Source organism: Uloborus diversus, chromosome 7 (genome assembly GCF_026930045.1).
Source record: "Uloborus diversus isolate 005 chromosome 7, Udiv.v.3.1, whole genome shotgun sequence".
Taxonomy (NCBI): Eukaryota; Metazoa; Arthropoda; class Arachnida; order Araneae; family Uloboridae; genus Uloborus; species Uloborus diversus.
In genome coordinates this window covers 109,069,746-109,087,738 of record NC_072737.1, presented here as the reverse complement: position 1 = coordinate 109,087,738, position 17,993 = coordinate 109,069,746, and positions in this window count along the sequence as shown.

Sequence of the window (17,993 nt, the reverse complement as noted above, 5' to 3'; positions counted from 1 at the left end):
TGTCAATATTAACCTAGATTTTGTACGTAATGTCACAGCTTTGCAAAACTAACTGGACCCAGTTTCTTGAAACTTATTTTTCCAGTCAACTTTTTATCACACTACCCCAGTTACTAGATGGTGCACCAGTTTAAAAATATATATAATAGATGAAAGTTTTTTCGAATATTGCTTGTTCCTTGATGCATTGCCAGCTATCTCTTCTGCTGCAAAAATATTCTGAAGTTTCTCATTTGTGCATATTAAATTGAGAAACTTAAGATTTTTGAAACCACCTTTTCAAAGAGGCAACTGCTGAGTTTAAGCAATGAAACATTTGATTTTGAATTGTGTTAATATTGTAATTAAATTGTGGTTTGGTTAACAATTAAGTATTGTTTCCATACAGTTTTTTCTGCATACCATTTATTTATTTTGCGTCATTTTGAGAGTTTTTGCCAGTTTCTGCCGCAAATGTGGCAGAAAGTGGTTTTTGCCATGCCGTTTTTAACCGGTTTCTACCAGTGGTTTCAACTGCTTCTGCAGAAACTTGCAAACCCTGATGTAAACATGAAGTTCATGCAATTTTCAAAAACTACATTTGCGTCAGTGTTTTGCATTAATCAATTATTTTTTCAATTGCCTTGTTAATTGATTAAAAAAGTAATTGTAATTAAATCAATTACAATTAAATCAACTGAAATTAAACTATTAATTGTCCTTTGCAATTAATTTAATTGAATTAATGTACGTTAATCGTTTTTCGCAATTAAAATAATTGCAATTAATATTTTTAATTGTTTTATGAAACAATTAAAACTAACAATTAACTTTATGTATCAATAGGTACAGCGCAGGGTACAGAGTCCAAAGTATTATTCAATTTCGTATTTTCGTTCAGTGCTGACTTCTTGCTCGCCGCGTGAACTAGTCTCGTCTAAGCAAGCTTTTCCTACACGTAAATGTGTTTAATTTAAGTGTTTTAAGTTTGTGTATATCATTGCTTCAGTTTAACCCATAACAGGGGAGGTGAGAAAGAAGGAAATAATAGGGGACGTGAGGTCTCAGAGACCCCGCTATGTTTTAATTATTTTTTTTATCTTGTACCAATTAAGATACATATCTGAAACTTCTTTCAGATGTTATTTAGACCTTTATTAGTCAAAAAAATAGGGAAAAAAAATTTTTTGAACTTTTAATTATGAAATATACCTTTTGTGAGGAAATTTCGCTGGAGCCATAAGATTTTTTGAGAAAAGTCATATGTTGCAGTAAATAATTAATTGCTCGTAATAAAGTTACTGTTGAGCATTGATCTTTTATTAGTTGCCAACATGAATATTTAAATAGATAATAATATGGTATCCGTCCAGCGTCCACATCCCAGGTAGACCTGTCGTCTGTACAGTATGTTATACAAAACCAGTAATTTGTTTAAGAGTTAGTTTTAATTGAAATTCACAAAACAATTGTTAATTGCAGCAAACTACAATTAACAATTAATTGTTAACTGTAGTAAACTACAATTAACAATTAATTGTTAACAATAGAAAACTGCAATTAACAATTAATCAATCGTTACTTGTAATTTTCCACAATTACAATTGATCAATTGTTAGTTGTGGTTACGTTTATCAATTCATCAATTGTTAATCTTTAATTGTACATGCAATTAAAATTTGCCCAACTCTGATTTGCGTTATATAGAAATTTTCAGTGGGCTAATGTACAAAAGACAATAAATATGAACGCTTCTTATATAACTTGCTTCTTATATAACAAATGTGCAGGCCTTCAAGAGGTCAAAAGAGTAAGGGGGTGTATGAAATTGGTGGCCCCTTAATTATCTAAAACGTATCTCAAACACAGGGAAAGATACGGGAGTTCAGTCTTACGGTATAAGAGGAAGTCACAACTAGGTTTAAGTATTGACAATACGAAACAAATCCTGAGTATAGTAATCACTCTATGATGTGGGGTGGAAAAGGGGGTCCAGGGTAAACCCCTCAGGAAAATTTTTAAATTTGCAGTCCGAAAAGTGCATTTTAAATTCGTATCGTTTGCCCCTGTTTACACACAATAATTACTTCGCGTTAAAGCTAGAGACGGATGCGAGGGGAGGTCATGATAGTCAAGATCCTCTTCCCCTGAACCATTGACAATAGTGTCCATCTACATTGTGTTCAAACACTTTATGTATAAAATTTAAACGCTTGGAGGAGTTTTTTCAATTCATTAGTTTTGAAAGCAAATATTTGAAATACCACTTCATTTCATTGCTTATGAAATTAAATTGTAACGCTAATGTCCTATTAGGCGCCTTATTCCTAGTAGATTTGATGTTTTTTATTGACACCAAAACACAAATTTCTGCCCGGGGTGTCACCCGCGATAGATTCGCCACTGCTAGGTATACATACTTATTTTATTTTGAATAAATATATTTGCATATATTTCTATCTAAAGACGAAATAAAAATAAATAAGTTTCCCCCTACGCTTTACACAATACTTTAAGCACAAAGTATCACTGCAAGTATCAATTTCCTCAGCTTTTAATCAAATTTAACTCATCATTTTCAACAGCTCCTAAACATAAGTTATTTCAAAATAGCTTCTCATTCGACAACTGCAAAACTCCCTTAAAGAGTACTAAAACCTTCAGGGCCGTTTTTCTTCGAAATACTGAACACAATCAATTCAAACTTCTTATTCTTGCTCATTTTAAAAGTAAAAATTATTTGTATATCTTTCCAGTGCTTTAAGAAGCGACAATTATTTTGAATGAGAGAGATACGTTTGGGAAAACTTACGATTTTTCGTTGCAGAGAAATTATTGATCAGCACGAAATGGATGTGAAATAGTACGCAGCTACTCATCATTCGTTATTTTTCATTTTCAAAGATTTAATTTTCTGTTTTACTGATTTCTGAATTGTTTCCGGACGAGAAAACTAATGCAGTTGCTCCCCAACTCTATACGTATATGTTAAATGGCGCAGCTCATTAAGTCAAAGACTATTTGAAACTAAATGAGCTGTCTTCGAAGTTCGTAGTTACAATTTACTTTCCCGTTATTAAGCGAAACCAATTTGTCAATTCTTCTAATGTTGTCGGGATTGCTTTCTGGCTCAAAACTCTCTTATCGCTATATAAAGATTGAAGTAAATTCATAATACAATTTTGAAACACGTTAATTAAGAGCTTAATGTTTCTTAAAATGCAGAAGATAAAACACAAGGGTTCCCACGAAGAGGAGGCAAGAGCACGGCGCAGTCTATGTGACATTGAAATTATTTGGGGGGGGGTAGAGAGTTTTGTATCTCGTTTTTTTGGAGGGGAGAATTTTAGAGAGTTTTGTATCTCGTTTTTTTTGGGGGGGGGGAGATGCGACTTTGCCCTTTGGTTATGAACACCCCTGCAAAAATAGATATAACTTATACTCATATATTAGGATCTTCCAAAACGACAAGGAAAAAGAAAGTTCAAAATATGTATCTCCACATTCCTGCCCTTGTTTCAACATATAAAATAAATTATCTAACCATAATCCTGACTCAATTGGGAACCTTTTTTCTTCGTTTGTAGAAGTTCACCGTTAATAAACAGCGGCCGCCTTGTCTAGTACTCAGAAGTCTGGCTGCGGATGGGGAGGTCCCGGGTTCAAATCCCGGCTCGGGCATGGATGTACTTTCTCTCTCCTATCCCAGTCCTTTCTTTGCGTGAATGTGTTGTTGTGCTGTGAATGGCTGCCTACTGTGGAAGTCGGACTTATTCACACCGAATTACGGTCTGTATATTCATTTAAACTCACCCTATAAGGTAAAACGATATAAAGACACGACTAAAAGAGGTAGTGATTAAACGGGGGGGGGGGGTATTATTATTCAAGAAGAAACAAAACAAATTCCCGCTACTCTCAGAGACAGAAATGTTATATATCTTTCAAAAAATGCAAATATTTTTAAATAGTTTTTTAAACCTAAAATAATTCTAACTTATAGTTATTTTACTCCTCTTGACCTTACACACTTTAATAGTAGGGAAAAGAACGCATTTAGTTGGACTAAGGGAGAAAGAAAAACAAATAATAAACTGTTTGCAAAATTTTTAAAAGTTTGAGATATTTATTTAATTAGATTCGTTTCATTCATTCTAAAAAGCAGATTTAACACGGAAAAGTTCTTTTTCGCTCACGTACAAAGCAAAGGGGTTTGCATTTTTAACTTTTACACACGTTACGTTTTCTTTTTGTTCAAAATAAAATTGTAATCAATTGGAAATAAGAATTTCATAGCACAGATGTGTAGTATGATGCAGTTTCTCCTACTATGGTTGCTAAATTCATATCGAGAAGTTCATTTTATTTTATCTTTCTATATTTCTTACTCTTTTCAAAGAGATGAGTCTTTTCTTTTGCTCTTTTTTGTCGAATGCTGATGAGATCCACAACAGAAAAAATAGGAAGAAAAAAGTAACATCACGTTAATGGTTTGAAACGTGTCTTTTTGAGGATCTACGTAACGGCTAAAATATGTAAATGCGAAAGGAACTTTTCTTAATTTCCGAATACATTCCAAAACTTCGCGGAAAAGTGACGTCAGAAACAGCCGATGTGAGTAACAAGGAAAAGAAACAGAACTGGATTAGATTCAAGTTTAGTTTCTTCTAATGGCAACTTTTTGTGAAACCAAATTTTCCATTCTTCAAATTTTACATTCTCATTCAATAAAAAATATTTATTTTACCCTAATTTATCTAATAATGTCCAGGAAAACAATGATATTTATCACAGAGACTAGAAAATCGCCCTTCAAGATATGACGGGTGAACATTGCTTCTACATTTGAACGAAGCCATTGCCTGTTTGGTGATAGTTAGATAGTTAAAATTTTAACTTTAACTCCAGTGGATTAAACCTAAACTCCAACAGATAGCGTTCATTGTTGACCACTTTTTCGTTTCTAAATTCCCCCGGAAATGAGTCTTACCAGTAAAACAGTTACGTTACCGGGTCCAGTTCAGTCTTGTCAAAATAAAGCATTTCCTTGCATTTTAAACATTACCAAAATGTATTATCATATTGTCCTGCCGTGGCACCAGTTTGCCACGGGTGTTACCAGTTTGCGAACGACCCCTTACGATCCGTGGCCTATCCAAGAATTATTGAAATTCGACTCATTAGATCGCTTATAATTTTTTGAATTTTTAAGATATCGATCTGGAATTTTATCATGAGGTGTAGCATATATCTGGGCTTTGTGTTATGAAGGTTATAAATTAATATCTTTCGCGCATGCGCAATGAAAACTCAACTGCTTTAAACGTTCATATTTCGACAAATTTTCAATATTTTAATTTCAAATGTTATTATTATGTTTCTCTTGTATGCTGTCAAATATTCTGAAAGTTTAGTAACGATTGACGGAAAACTATGCGTGCTATGAGCCGTAAATTTTAAAATAAAATTTGCATTTTTGAAAGAAATGTTTATTTCTCCGTGGGTATAAAAGATTCTTTCACAAAAATATAAAAATACATTCTACATAGTTTGTACAGTGCTGGCACAAAAATTATTTGCATTTGGTTAGCAATTAAAAATTTTACATAACTTTTTCTTGTCGTGATTTTACTTGACATGCTCATTTGTGAATTGACCGAATACCAAATATTCGGCCACAATCTGGAAGTATATTCGGTATTCGACCAAATAACTAGGGAGCATGCGAAATAAAATCAGGATAAGAAGTTTGCATGTTAAGTTTATAATTGCCAACTAAATGTATTTTATTTTTATTTTTTTGCCGGCACTGTATGTGTCCACAGTGTACTGCATACCAGGCTACACCAGACCATGTCCTGACTGTCTTCATTAACTTAATTGGGTTTACATGTGGATCCACTTTATGTGCTCAATATGCTCATAGTCACTGGAGCTTCGTTTTAGCTTCGCTAACAAATGAGGATTATCAATAGCAACAACTTAACTAAATGTTGAGGTAAACAATTACAATTCACATGAAAATTTTCCTAAATTAAGCCTTCGAATGTTTGGCCCAAGAAGTAAAGACGACTCTCTCTTTTTTTCGGATGACAACGATATCCAAACCAAAACTGCCAATATCTGAAGACTTTTCTTTTTAACTTTGTTTTTGCATGTCATAGGTTTCAGATGACCACTGCGAAAACCGAGATATGACAGTCTGCTCATGTCTGCTGCAGCAGGGGGGCCAGAAATCACCAAGGTGTCTTCCCTGGTATCAGGAGTGTGCAAGTAGGACTGTACGGCTACGAAGATTAAAGAAGGAGTCAAAGTGAGAGAAGACAGAGAAAGTGTGGGGAGCCCTGCGTCACTTTCAGCAAGTCTGTCTGCAATCTCGCTGCCACCTATGTTGACATAGGATGGGATCCATTGCAAATGAATTTCATGAGGGATGGAAAGATTTTTCAAAACAGCCCTTCCAGTACTGTCACCCAACCCATGCATATTTGAAAGATGTTGGATGGCACTTCGGTTACGGTTTCGAATTCGTTAAGTAATTTAAACAATTTGCGAGATGTTACATAACAACGAATGCAAAATTCGGTCTAATTTTGCAACGTCATAAACAGGAGTGTCCGCCTCCCCCCAAAGGGAAACAGTGTACCCTATTAAAATGCTACGATGCACCCCTTTATGAATGAGACTTCAAAAAATAGGGCAAAAACTCCCTAAAAATGTGTGATTAAAATTACTAACCCGTAGAAAATTCCAAGAGCCCCCTCTTACGGGCACTCTAGTCAAAATCCCTCAACGATTTCGTTTGAAACATAATTCAAGGGGACAAACCAACATCAAGTTTTGAGTGTATTTATTGAACGTCTTCAAATTCATTACTTAACTGAAACTATAAAGCTTTTACCTGTGGACACGGTAGTGCTTCCTGTGAAGTCGAGAAAGAACAAGAATCAAACCAAAGCACAGCCGTACCATCCTTCTCAAGAAGAAAAACTTAGGGCACTTTTTACCCCTCATAACTTCGCTCTGGATAAAGCTAGAAACCTGAACGCATAGTGACTAAGAGAACATGCGATAGTGAACTATAATAGAAAATTTCGTTCCATCACTAATAGCATAATATTATTGCTGTTGAAGTTCTTCAATTAAAAGACAAAAAAAAAAATTAAATTTCTTCGTTATTTAAAACATTTCTATTAAAGAAATATTAAGTTTACCAATTAGAAAATCATTCTCATCCATGCGGGACTCGTGAACTTCAAGAAATGCTTCTTATTTCAACAGGATTCCCTACTAAAAACTGCTAGTATAAATGAATTAACTGATATGTCATGAAACCCTGAACTATCAATAGGTACAACAGATGCAAATTATTCTATAAATTTTGAAGCTACAGAATTTGAAATGGATCAAGATTGCCGGCAGGAAAGTGATTTTTTTTTTTTTTTTTTTGAAAAAAACTAAGTACAGTAGAACCTCTCAATAAGGGACACTAAGGGGACCAGACATTTAGTCCCTTAAATAGAGGTGTCCGTTATTCAGAGGTGGATGAATTGATGCATGCCGTGTACTTAGTAGCATAATATCACAATAAGCATTAACTATTAACACTTAAGATTAAATATTGAAAATGTCTCATTATGTTGAATAAAATTCATAATTATTTTAATTTCTATGTTTATATTATTTTATTAATTAAAATTTAATAAAAAAAAATTTGTAATGGCAAAGTTTTGTAGCATACAGCAACTCCATTTAATACGATTTTTTTTAAATAAAACATATTTAGAGGCCAAACAATAAAGTTTTTTTGTTATTTAGGACATTTATATTAAAGAAATAATAAGTTTAATATTTAGAAAATCATTCTCTTCCGTGAGGTAATCGTGAACTTCGAGTAATGCTTCTTATTTTAATAGGTTTCCCTACTAAAAACTGCTAGTATAAATGAATTAATTGATATTTTATGAAACCATGAACTATCAATAGGTACAACAGATGCAAATCATTCTAGAAATTTTGAAGCTACAGAATTTGGAATAAATAGATCAAGACTGCCGGCAGGAAGGTGACTTTTTTTTTGAAAAAAAACTAAGAATCAATAATTATGCAAGCACCTTATTAGTATGCGGTTTAGGATACACATTTTTAATGCAGTAGCGTTTTTCCAATTTACATATATTTAATTCTGAGTGAGGAAAGAGACACTGCCTATCCCAAGTTCCACGCTTAACGCAGTAAGACGTCTCACAAGGGATTGCTAAGCAAGTTTCGGGCTCTCAACTAAAGCTCTGTTTATGAGCCACATAACATAGTAATAGTTTCATTTCATGTTTTAAAATCTCTTTTCAGTGTACAGTATTTTCAAATCATGCAACACCACAGAAAAAAATCACTTCTTTTGTTTATTTTTAAAGAAAAGACGGTTAGAGACCAAACAAAAACTGTCTTTTGCTAATGCAAGCGTTGTAGGTATAAATTCACAGCAACACATTGTAGCAATGTAAGTATTGTTTTGGCATTAATTTCTTATCTTCTACTAAATCTCTATGCAGGACACAAAATACTTTTACTTGCCGCGTATCACAAAAAACAAATAGCCCAACTCCATTTAATACGATTTTTTTTTAAATGAAACATATTTAGAGGCCAAACAATAAAGTTTTTTTGTTATTTAGGACATTTATATTAAAGAAATAATAAGTTTAATATTTAGAAAATCATTCTCTTCCGTGAGGTAATCGTGAACTTCGAGTAATGCTTCTTATTTTAATAGGTTTCCCTACTAAAAACTGCTAGTATAAATGAATTAATTGATATTTTATGAAACCATGAACTATCAATAGGTACAACAGATGCAAATCATTCTAGAAATTTTGAAGCTACAGAATTTGGAATAAATAGATCAAGACTGCCGGCAGGAAGGTGATTTTTTTTTTTTTTTGAAAAAAAACTAAGAATCAATAATTATGCAAGCACCTTATTAGTATGCGGTTTAGGATACACATTTTTAATGCAGTAGCGTTTTTCCAATTTACTTATATTTAATTCTGAGTGAGGAAAGAGACACTGCCTATCCCAAGTTCCACGCTTAACGCAGTAAGACGTCTCACAAGGGATTGCTAAGCAAGTTTCGGGCTCTCAACTAAAGCTCTGTTTATGAGCCACATAACATAGTAATAGTTTCATTTCATGTTTTCAAATCTCTTTTCAGTGTACAGTATTTTCAAATCATGCAACACCACAGAAAAAAATCACTTCTTTTGTTTATTTTTAAAGAAAAGACGGTTAGAGACCAAACAAAATCAGTGTCTTTTGCTAATGTAAGCGTTGTAGGTATAAATTCACAGCAACACCTTGTAGCAATGTAAGTATTGTTTTGGCATTAATTTCTTTGCAAAAGTGGCATTTAATCTTCTACTAAATCTCTATGCAGGGCACAAAATACTTTCACTTGCCGCGTATCACAAAAAACAAATAGCCCAGCTCTATTTAATACGATTTTTTTTTAAATAAAACATATTTAGAGGCCAGACAATCAAGTTTCTTTGTTATTTAGAAGATTTATATTAAAGAAATAATAAGTTTACCATTTAGAAAATCATTCTCTTCCGTGAGGCAATCGTGAACTTCGAGTAATGCTTCTTATTTTAATAGGATTCCTTACTAAAAACTACTAGTATAAACGAATTAATTGATATTTCATGAAACCATGAACTATCCATAGGTACAGAAGATGCATTTTGTTCTAGAAATTTTAAAGTTACAGAATTTTTGAATAGCTGGCACAATAGCACACGACTGCCGGCAGGAAATCGAACTATTTTGTTTCGAAAAAAAAAGCGAAGAATAAATAATTCTGCAAGCACCTTACTATACGGTTTAGCAGTCAGATAAGAAGATAATTTTAGGCGGGATCGCCATTTTTTTTTTCTTTTTCTCAATAAAACATAGGCTAAAATATATTAGCGCTTCGCAATGAGAAAATTCCTAAGAACCCCAGTGATGGAAATTTTCCCGCACCTTAAAAAAAAACTAAAATAACTTTAAAATAGTTATCGATTTTTGAGAAATCGATGCATTCGTCAAATTTTTAGAACGTCGCCATTTTCTGTACACCTTGTAATTGTTATTAATTGTAACAATGTCAAGTTCCAATTCACTAAGGAAGAATTTCCTACTTGACATCGAGAGAGCATCATCTGTTTGATAACTTATTGACAATTAATGAAAGCAGCTGTAAAACTACATTACGTGACTGAAATTTCAGAATATTTCAATTTTTTCTTCCACTACATATAAAATACTTACTAAATTTTGTCAGTCAAATCATCTGTCAATGATAAAATTCAAGGGTCTTCGGCATGCAATAATTCGTAAACTATTAGTATTAATGGAACGAAATTCTTTAATATAGCTCGCTATCGCATGTTCTCTTGGTCACTAAAATTTCAGGCTTATAGTTTTATCCACAGTGAAGTTACTGGGTGTCAAAAATGCCGTGAGTTGCTTCGAGAAAAGAATGGTTCGACTTTGCTTTTGTTTGACTCGACTTTAAGGGGACACTGCCGTGACCTCATATATAATAGTGGGTACGATGAGAGGATTGCAACTTGTGGTATGTCCTCTTAGTTAATGATAATTCAGACTAGTAGCTTGATAAACAACGTGGTTACAGGAAGGGGAAGATTAAAAGTACCCAAAGTGAATTTTTAGAAAAGGATGTAACAGCTGTGCTTTTCTTCGCTTTCTTGTACTCAACTTAGCGTTTATTTAAAACTTAAATATTATCCTCCGAATAGGGAATTTCAGACTATTCTGATAATATCAGCAAGCCTCAAATGCATTAGATTTTAGTCTTAGACTTCAAAAAGTTGCTAACAGTTGGGAAATTTGCGAAAACTTCCAGTTATCGAAATCTTTCCGCAAACTAAATACTAAAAAGTATCCCTTAAATATTATTAAATCAAAAAAAAAAAAAACTAATGACGTGTCGCAGCAGCCAGTGAAATCGTTGAAAACTTATGATAGGAGAGCCTACACGAAAGGGTTTATTGAAGTTTTCAGACGGTAGGTAATTTTCATGAGATTTTCATCTTATTTTGGGAGGTCACATTCTTGGATGTGTGCACCGCAGCATTTAAATAGGGGGGGGGGGGGGCGCTGACGACGTTTTGGACGACGATGGACACCCCTAGTTATAACGTTGCAAAATTGGTCTTTATTTCGTAATCATTGTTAAGTAACAGCTCGGAAGTAGTTGTTTAACATCTATAATTAAAAACTGAGCGTATCTATATGTATGTAGCCATCTATGTCCGAGTTGCTTCTCTCGAACACCAGCGAACTGACCATCGAAACCGATATCGAAAGATTCGTAATTTTCCCGTCTTTATGTTTGGCTATTTAACATAAAACTCCGATAATAAGTAGCGGAGATATCAATTAAAAACTATTAATAACGACACCTAAATTTCGTCATAAAATCCCTATTTTTCGAAGGCTTTCCTCCATTCAAATTATTATTCAGTGCTTCATCTCAACTTTCCGTGACAATCCACTATAATATTAAAATCTGTTCACGTCCGTCTGTCTCAAGATCAATCTTCTCGAGAACCGCTGCGAATATAGAGTCAAACGAGATACCGATCAATTCGAAATTTTCCAAAGAAAACAATAGGACCAATCTTGTAATTGTGTGACTTTAAATAGCGGAGATATTCATTAAAACGTTAATTAACATAACGTTATTCAGGAATTCTTATTTCTTTCCTGTTGCTATTTTGCATATGGGTGAGCAAGTAAAAATCTAATAATTGTTTTAAAGGAGATTTTTTTTGGCTGCTGTCCAAATCTTAAAACAACGTTTCCATCTAGAATTTCATCTTAAATTAGTTTAAAATTGGTTGCTCTATTCGGACATAGCCTTTATTTTATCGTCCGTCCTTTTTTAATTTTTTACATTCAACGTTCTTAGTTCTTTTCAGCATATGAAAGTTGTTTCTTTAGCTATGTTTATTGATTTCAGTGTATTTTTATCATTCACCGGCCTCATATTTTGTTACATTTAGGATGCGCGACTAATTATTTTTATTTTGTTGGACTTTTTCCCGTCACATGGGTGACTTCGAATTGTAATAACTTTCTTTTTCCATCCATTTTCTATTTTTGAAATACAGTTTGTATCGTTAAAAGAACATGCTAAATTAAGATTGTTTGGATTTCTTTAAGTGAAACAGAGTTGAACAAAAAATATTGTTTTTAAGGATTTTAACTAAAGGTAAATTGGAATCTGATGACTTGGTATTAAATTAATGCTTACTGGTATTTATTTAGTCTTAGTGCTTTAGTTTCACGTACTCAACCAAAAAGTGTGTTTCATTTTATGTGAAAAGCCGATTGTAATTTTACATAAATATTTCAGATATAGTTTATCAGATGTAATTCATTTTAACGTGAGCACAGATTATAGTTGATAATGCATATATTTTTATCTTTTGTGCTAATTGAAAATACTCGAAATTGAATAACTTGTATCATTGCTAACTATGATTAACGTTAAAGAGATTTTTGCCAAAAATATGCTCTACTGGTGTTTTGCAAACCTTGCATTACGCGTATTTATTTACTCCTTAACGCTTTAGAAACTGATCTCAGAGTAATACAAAAACATTAATGGGACATCTCTTTCATTTTTTAAGTAGCCCGTGCTACGCTGGGCACGCAGCTAGTGCTTTTATTAAAATTTGTAGCGTGAAGAAAATCATTGAGACGAAAGATCGATTGCCAGTTTTTTCTCGAATATGAACAAGCAAAATTCTGGCTTTTGTTTTAAAGGTTTTTCCTGTAAATGGAAGATTTAAAATGTTTACTTTTTGGTTATTTTTCTAAAATCTGCCGCAAAATTTTACTGATTTTTTTTTTTTTTTTTTTTTTTTGTTAAAGTCTGATTGTTGAACACACGTCGTTTGACATAACTTTTATTTTCGAGGTAGACCGTGCAAAGTCGGGCGACGCAGCTAGTACATCCTCATATAAATAATAGCCGATGTTCGAGTAACCCACGTGTTTCAACAATGAAAATCGCGCCACGCCATCATAATTCAATAATATGTTTTGGTACTGCATGTTCCCATGCAGGGAAAGGCTTTATTGTAACAAGGCTGAACTCGATCCGGTAATTTAACAGTTTTACTGGTAAGACGGCGTTTTACTGGTTTTACTGGTAAGGGGAATGAATGAACGGAAAAAAAATAACGCTGTCTACTGGAGTTTAGCGTTAATCTACTGCTGTTAGGGTTAAAATTTCAACTATCAAAATATCACCAAACAGGCAATTGCTTCGTTCAAATGTAGAAGAGTAGAGGCAATTCGCACCCTTCATACCTTGACGCGCGATTTTCTAGTTATTAAATCTTGGGGTAAGTCATACGAAAATCTTCTTTAAATGAGCGGCCTTACAAAAAAATATATAAGGCCTCAACTTCAATAATTTAACTGTTGAGACTTGAAAGTCTTTTCTTTTTTTACCATGAGCCAACTGCAGTCTTATGCTAAATTCTTTTGCACTTTTCTGGTAGTGGAAGGGATGGATTTTCAATTGCATCATTCCGCGGCATCGATATATTTCAAATTCACTTTTCAGTATGATTCCATTGCTGTCCCATTCTGAAATTTTTGTCACGTGTAAACCACATTAGTAAGCAAAAAATACTTTTTAAAATATTCAAGGTTAAATAATGATTACCATGACCTTTAAATATTATTAAAATTTTAATTTCATATAACCTTCCCGAATGAATATCAATGAGCTTCAAAATGACTCCTAGTACGATACTCTAGCTCTAGTTTGAATAGAAGCTTTGTAAAAAAAAAAAATTTTGTTAAGTACCAAAATGTCATTTTTTGCCATATTTCATGTACTTCGGGAGGTCACACACAGAAAACTAACGATCAGAAAAATCTAAAAAAATTACTATTATTATTATTATTATTTTAAGCATCGCATGGGTAGACTCAAACCTGCAAATTTTATTAGAATTACATGACATAAATCTCGAAAGTGGGATGAATTGAATGATACCGTTTCAGAAAATACGAAAAACAGCGAGATATAAAAACGAGTGAAGTGTCTTGTTAGCCTACTTGCTGGAAAAAATAAAAGAATTAAGAAACAAAAAAGCCTTAAAGAAGGCTTACTGCATCTTTAAAATATCGCTAAAAACGAAAAAAAGTCAAAAATAAAATGATTAAATAAAGAATGAAAAATTAAAAATTGGAAAGTAGGGTTTTGAGACAGGGAAAATATGTACAATTGTACATGTCGGTGTCTGTCTCCCTTAATAGCTGTTGAGTGAATAGTCTGATTCAAAAAAACTCCTTGTTCGAAAGATCTCGGCAAGGAAACCTCATTCCAAGACTTCAATTTTTGATTTAAACAAGAGTTATTTCAATTATAAAAAGTTCAAAAAAAACTTCGAAATTAGAACCAAGGGGAAATTTAAGACACATATCCCAAACTTAAGGCGGATTTGCTTTCAAGCAAATCCGCCTTAAAACCTTTTTTAAAACCTTTACCTTTGCTATAATAATCACTATTCCAAAAAAGGAAAGAGTAACAGCGGAGCCGTCGGAATACCGACCAATCAGCTTGCTCCCTGCTCTCTCCAAAATTACTGAATTCTGCATTCTCAATAAACTTCTTGACTTTCTTGCGGATCACAACATATTACAAGCTGAACAGTTCCTCTTCCGCAGGAAGTACTCTACAAACCACCAACTACTTAGAATCACAGAACTAATCAGAGAGGCTGAAAAAAAAATCATCAGAAAACCATCGGGTTTTTCCTAGACATAGCGAAGGCATTCGATAGGGTTAGGATTGATGCACTAATTTACAAACTTATACGCCTTGGGTTGCCTAATGCACTCATAAACATTATCAGCTCCTATCTTATGAATAAGCACTTTATCGTTCGAGTGAGAGAAACTCTCAAGACATAGCGGCATACGGGCTGGGGTGCCTCAAAGCAGCCTCTTAGGCCCAACTTTTTCTCGAACGATGTCCCACACATGAACAGCACACATCTTGTCATTTATGCTGATGACACCTGCATACTAGCCTCCGCTCAGGGACTTTATCAAGCCTTTTCAGCAATTCACAACCACCAAATACATCTAGATATATAACTAAGGATTTGAAAAATCAAAGTTAATACAAACAAAAGCATAGCTATCAGCTTCTTTACAAGAACAACAGAGCTCCCTCCCATTAAACTGTGTCTCTATACCGACCCGATTGATTGGTCTCAGCAGGTGAAATATTAAGGCATAACTTTCGACCGTAATTTAACCTGACGACCTCACATTTAAGAGGTAAGCAAGAAGTACCTCACCTCCAAAAAAAACCATTAAATTGTCTCTTGCACAAAAAAAGTTTTATCAACGGATAATAAACTGCTCATTTAAAAGTCCTGCCTAAGACCCATTATTACCCATGAGGCGCCCATATGTGCGACTTCTGCAATCTCTAAATTTAGCCTAGTTGAGAACATGCAGAGAGTGATGGTTCGAGCGGCGTGCGACTTTCTCTGGTACGTCCGTACGGACAAGCTGGTGGAAGAGGTTTGCAGCCCGACGCTCCACAACTTTTGCAAGCTCACCAAGAGATTCCACAGCAACATCCCCCGTATGGGATGTTGTTGTGGAATTACTTATCAACCTCCCAAATTACGATCCATTGGATCCGGCAAATTTTCGCAGGCCTCGCGCTCTGCTAGCTTAGTTTCAAATTCGAAACGGGATGAGTAAATCCCTTCTAGGGTTCACTTACCTCGTTTCAACACTAGTTATTGTACTTCACTGTGGCTGGGAGCATGCTTCTTTTTATTTTCATTTCTAAACAACATTTTAACATTGTCTTTATTTTATTATTTTGATCATTCAAATAGCCTAGAAAAACCCTACGTGAGAAAAATAAGTATGAAACTTAAAATATGTAGGAAGAGAAAAAAAAACAATCTTAAAATTATTTTTAAAATATACTTTGAAGACCCCTTGGCTCACCATTATGGTACTCCCGTAAGAGGAAGCCACATCCGTCGTACATCCACGCAACCATCTTCTGCGTCAAAATAATGCCATGTCCCCAACTGGGGAAATATCAACATAGCACACCAGAGGATAAGGGGCAGAGCCCCAAGGTGCCTCAAGCAACGAACTTATATTTTCGAGGCAAAACGAATCAAGATGATTCAAGATGTTGTTGAGTTCAGTCTTTTCTAAATTCCTTTTACTTAAATAAATTACTTACGAAACGTCAAGATGTTTCGATTCATAACAATGACATTGTTAATAGCTTAAAAATCTTTAACATTAGAGCCTATGAGAAAATAAAAGACAATATAAATCCTAAACTTAAAGGTGGATTTGTGCTTCAAACAAACTTTGTTGTAAATAGCGCTTGATGAGGACATGTAAAGCAGATTGTTTTAATTTAGCCATTATAAAGGTATTTTCTGAAAAATTCATTTTTTTTAACACTGACGACAATGCAAAAAAAAAAAAATATTTTGTACCAAAAATTGAAAATATTGTGTTGATTTTAAATAGATTCTCATATTTTAGTTTAAATAAATGGAAAATAACAGAATATAAAAAAATACTAATCACCTTGCATAATGCACTCAAAAGGACAAAATAATTTTCTGGGTCTGAAAGGAAACAGTTTGAGTATTCCTGTAATTTTCAATTATTTCAAGAAAATGACTCCACAAACGAGGAAAAGTATAAGTCAGGTAGAGGATTTCTTATTATTATCTAACTTTCTGTCATAAATTTGAGTGTAGAAACATGCATATCTTTCTGGGAAAGTTTGGTTTGAAATGACTTGAGCTGCATTTTTTTTATCGTTTGTGGCGATATTTTCTTAGAACAATTGAAAACTACAGGAATACTTAAATATTGTCCTTTATGACCCAGAAAAGTTATTTTGTCCTTTTGAGTGTATCAAGAAAAAGCTTTAGTATTTTTTTTTCCTTAATTCTCTTACTTTATTCTTTTTAGTGTAAATGTATTTTATAAATAGAATAATGTCACCATCACAAAATGTCACCTTTTTTTTTATATAAATGATTCATATGAAAAGGAGGAAAGAATATAAGAGGAAAAAAAACTATACGTGTATGAAACGTTAAGCATTTGGCACTAAAAATTGAGTCTTGCTCCCCTCTAGGATTTGCCTGAGTGCTAATTTAATTGGAACCATTTAAATATTAAAGGTTTGCGAAACTAATTCATATTTCACAACGTACACGTTACTCGTGATAAAGTTCCTAATATGTGTCTTTACTTAGCCCCTTTTTCATTATTGGCATAGATGAGGATAAAATCCTAAGAAAGCAATGATAGTGAATAAATTTCGTACTTGCTCCAAAGAAGCCTTGATTCAAAATTTTTATTATGATTACTATTTGTCGTAATAAATTTGTCACCAACTTGCCGACCAAAAGCTTGGGGATATAAGCCAAATGTTCGCAGAATTATAACATCACTTCAGTTTGCATGGATAATAACACTGCTTTCCCCCACAAAAAGTGTCGGATGTTCCAAAAGGCCCTTTTTGGAACATCCGAATACAACCAAAACGGGAGGTGCACAACTAGACCTCACTAGGACCAGGCTTGGGGCTAATTACGAGGGAACGTAATCGATTACGATTATGATTACGAGCACAAAAAAGGGGGACTACAATTACGATTATAATCCTATGACAAAACGTAATTACGATTACAGCAACGATTCGATTATGTAGAAAATGAAATCGATTACGATTAAAATATGCCGATTATGATTTTGGTTACGATTATAGACTCATAATATAATGTTTATATATCACTCATTTGCATCAACAACGCGATAGTACATTACGCAACGCTACAATGACTGTACATTGTATACAGGTATAGGCACACTCTTATTGAAATGTATACACAGTGCATATTCTATTGTTTTCGACT